Raw genomic sequence first — 4,256 nt, 5'->3', positions numbered from 1 at the left:
TCCTTCTAGCCTGAGAAATAAACTTTTATTCGTATGTTTTGGATAGCGGAAAAGCCTACACTACCCATAAGGCTCGACCACCGACGATTTGTCACGCCCCTTCCCACCTTTGATATGCAAAAGGTATCTTCCCAGGTCTGTATAAAACGGAGCACGAGCACAAGCAGAAGGTGAAGATAAAGATAAAGACAAAGACAAAGAAGACGGTGAAGAAGAAATTGATTCTAAAGCAGGTATGTAAAAAAAAAAAAGACTACTTTGAGAAAGTGAAAGTGTATGTTTTAGAAAGAGATTACCCTGATTCACTAGTCTCGCAAAGTAACAGTTTAAGGCATTTAAAAATGGCTACCGTCAGTGTGCTCGGTAGAGTAAGCTTATGACTGCACGTGGCTGCTGTAGCATTAGCTCTTTAATCCACCAATGATGGATTTAATCTATTACAAACATTAAAGGAGTTGCACGTTGCTAATATTGTATGCCCTGGCGCAAATAGCATCGCATGGTGTGTAATGTTAAAAAGCAGTTTTCTACTTCTGCTAGCTCTGTACAAACCCATAATGCATTGTTGAACGGAGTGCAAACACTGAAAATCATTTGGATTGTTGGATTATTTGTGTGTTTTATGTATTTCTTTGTGTCACTGAGTTCTATCAAAATCTCTTTCCTCTTTAGTTTGAAAAATGAGTGATTCAGAGGATCTTGAATTGGAGGAAGAGCTTTAGGGTGCCAACAAACTCCTTCAAAATATGGAGGTAACATTATTTTTAAAAGTGATGTAGTTAAACACTTCTTCAAGAGGGAACACTCTTGTCTAATTTATTGTAGAGAGTAAAAGTTGACTTTGGTACCCCCATTAGCACATTTCTACAGCATGTCCAACTTCTCAAACCAAATTTTTATTACTGAATATATTACTTTTTTTTCTGTGAAATTGGCTCCATTAACATTTGATTACTGTTTAATATTTACTGTTTAATATAACTTACTATATCCCTTGAAATTTTGCTGAAAAGACTGATTGCTGAATTAAGTGAGTGATACGTTTTATGTACTATACTCATACTGTACTCTTAATGTTACTCTCACATAGAAATGGATCAAACTGATGGCAGCCTTGGAGCACTGCAGGCACGAATAGAGGAGCTTGTCGTCATCATCAGAGTGCGAAAACAAAATCTTTACAGGCAAACTGGTATGTCAGTTTCCTTGAAATAGACAGTTTGATACCTTTACAGTTTGTAAATGTATATGGTACATGTACAGCAGCTTTGTAAACCGAATAAAATCGGATCCTTGTTTGTTTTAAGCTGGATGTGATGCATGTTCTTGCAAACAAATTGAACAGTGTTGATTTTAGTCTAAACATACATTATATGACAAGTGTGCCCTTTTTTTATGATTATTTACAGATAGCAACAAGAGGCGACATAGAATTCGCAAGGTCATCTTGGATGAAAAACACTTGGCTGGTGGCTGTCGACGATTACAACAAGCTGGCTGAACCGTCAAAGCAAATTATGTCCAGTGATGCCCTCATCCAGACCGACGTATGGCCCTGGCAGAACACAAGTAAACGGAAGCTCTTCATTTTAAAACATTTCAAATGTATCCTGTTTAACCAAATGCCCAGTATCTGAGCAGCCCACTGCGCAATGAGACGTTTAAATGACGTCTATTTAACGTCATTTATCGACGTCCAAATCAGGTCTCCTGAAGGTGCAGAATGAAAGTTTTTATTACGTCTTTTTCGGATGTCATATGGAGGTCCAATTCTGACGTCCTGCCGACCTCAAGTTTGGACGTTCACGTGACACACAAATTCAGTCGGAATTGCACGTCGAAATCAGGTCTCCTGAAGGTGCAGAATGAAAGTTTTTATTACGTCTTTTTCGGACGTCATGTGGAGGTCCAATTCTGACGTCTTGGAGACCTCCATTTCGAATGTTCACATGACGTGCAAACGCTGTCAAATTTGCACGTCAGAATCAGGTCTTCTGGAGGTGCAGAATGAACGTTTTTATGACGTCTTTTTCTGTACGTGGTCTACGCGTCCGACCAAGATGTCCAAATGACCTACATTTGAACACCTGATCAACCTAATTTCAACATCCATGGGATATCGAGACAAGATGTCCTAAATACATTATCACACACTCCATCCATCCATGGAGATTTAAGCATATGGATGGTGTGAATACAGTTACATGGCTTTCCAAAACAATTTACACACACAACCAACTCTTTCCAAAAACTATGAACATTTATTTTCATCTAAATAAGAATTTCCATATATACAAAAACTACTAAAAGTATTATTTTTAATAAAACTAACTATAAACTTTAAACTATAAACTATACTTTTGATAAAACTAACAAAACTATAAACTTTAAACAACTATAAAACTAAACAACTTTTTGAACAGGTCTAACAGGTCTCCCGGCCTCCCCTCCTTGCCGGTGCGTGTTTGAGGTGGTCTGCAATGTTTTGTTTGATTGCCCCCTCAGTGGCTTTAGTGTGCGCCCTCATGACAGAATCTAAAAAGGAAAAATAAAACATGCATAATCATCATTTCTCTGTAACACCAATTTTATAAAAACAGAACATGTTTAGCCATATTTAAAGGATTAAAAGATTGACTGGACAGTTTCTGTCAACAACATGAAATACTGAATGGTCTTACCCAACACAGCCCTGTAGATTTAAATTTATTCCAAGTGAGAAGTCTACATTAAAATTTTCCCTGAGATATTAAAGACAACATTAGAATGGGAAGAGTGGTGTGAAATGGGTCAGGGGTAAAAAAGGTGAGAAGGATACGAGCCCTCTGGGGGGTCTAGGGACAAGCTGCAACGAAAGAAAATCTTGAATATTTTTATTTTGAAAGCATCGTTCTGATGCATTTTGAGAGGAAATTCAAGCAGAACTACAAGACAGTATGAGTGTATAATAAAGTGTATATGATCACATTATGCTATGTGAAATGAGTCAACTTCTCACAAGAGATGCACAACTTCAGGGTACCTCAAAGATTTTAACTCAAATTTAAGACTTTTTAAGACCATGTCTTGGTCCAGGGGTGTCATGCAACCCAAAAACTGGAGGGTGCATGGTGAATGAGGGGGTATTTTTGCGTGCAAAATTTTTCTTCAAACCACCTATTTTGGGCACTTATACAGGACTTTACTCAAATTTATTTCAAGGGTACACCACCATGAAAAATATTTAACTAACAGGTTATTCAACCTTTAAATAACATTGAGGGTCCAATTTAATAGTTTTAAAAAGTAACCAATCACGCAGGCAGCTCCATGTCTCTGTGTGATTTCAGGGACAGATCCGGACAGTCTGAAGACAGAGAGCTCTGAGGTTGAAGTCCTAGATGCACCGTGAGACACTGACAGGTCTGTAGCTCTGTCTGGATCACATATCAGACTGTTATCAGACTGTGTTTAGACTGTTTTTCTGACAATGGTTTTGTTTTTCTTTTTTTTTTTTTTTTTTTTTTTTTTTAAAGCTCCGGTAGTCACCGGTTAAAATGCAGGAGGACACTGAAAACCGGCACGGATTCTGTGTGTTTATCAAAGCCTGGTCGCGGTGCTAAGGCACCTGGTTGGTTTGAGAGAGGCTGCTTTTAAACTGTGCAGGCAGTTATCAGTGTTACTCTCTGGTCGTCTGTGTTTTAGTGGTGGTACTGTCTGTCCAGTGACAGGTGACAGTGTTGTCTCTTTTCACCTCTCTCCCTTGTGTGATAAGTGCGCCCCCAATTCTGTTCCACTGTTAAAGCGGTGCAACTTGGAGGTGGACGTCACCGTGGTGATTTAAATGTGTGAATGGGTGGGAATGCATGTGTCTTACCTGAGAGCCCTGCAGGTAATGTGCGCATATGAGTCAGGGTGGAAGAGACCACTTCCATATAATACATCCTGATCACTTGCCACTTGTTCAGCCCCCAAAATATTTTTTTCTGAACGGATCTACACGATTCACGTGGGTCACCTATTTTGGTTTCAGAATGGCGAATTTCGCCGAATAGTGAGTGATTTTCATGCCTGTTATAATCTAACTAATCTTTGCTAATCTTAACAGGAACTTACAAGGGCATTAAAAGCCTCTTCGTCAGTGAGCCGCTGTTCCTCTCTTTGGAAGTCTTCCATTGAGTCTATTGTCTGCACTCTGGCTGAGATGGCAGCTAAAGAGGCTATTGCGCCTTGTCCAATCCGCCACACCTCACTTCTGATATCAATGAGAAGGTTTA

General features: G+C 39.1%; 1 long non-coding RNA gene across 1 annotated transcript; it reads left to right on the top strand.

The window, feature by feature from the left end:
- The first annotated feature begins 1,102 nt into the window (after positions 1 to 1,102).
- On the top strand, positions 1,103 to 1,455 carry LOC113745766 (uncharacterized). Its single transcript, XR_003462383.1, has 2 exons — positions 1,103 to 1,192; positions 1,410 to 1,455. It is a non-coding gene; the product is annotated as an uncharacterized LOC113745766 (long non-coding RNA).
- Positions 1,456 to 4,256: the final 2,801 nt, after the last annotated feature.

The sequence above is a fragment of the Larimichthys crocea genome, chromosome V (assembly GCF_000972845.2).
Source record: "Larimichthys crocea isolate SSNF chromosome V, L_crocea_2.0, whole genome shotgun sequence".
NCBI classification, from domain to species: Eukaryota; Metazoa; Chordata; class Actinopteri; family Sciaenidae; genus Larimichthys; species Larimichthys crocea.
Note: the sequence above shows the minus strand (reverse complement) of the source record. Positions and strands in the feature narration are given on the sequence as shown.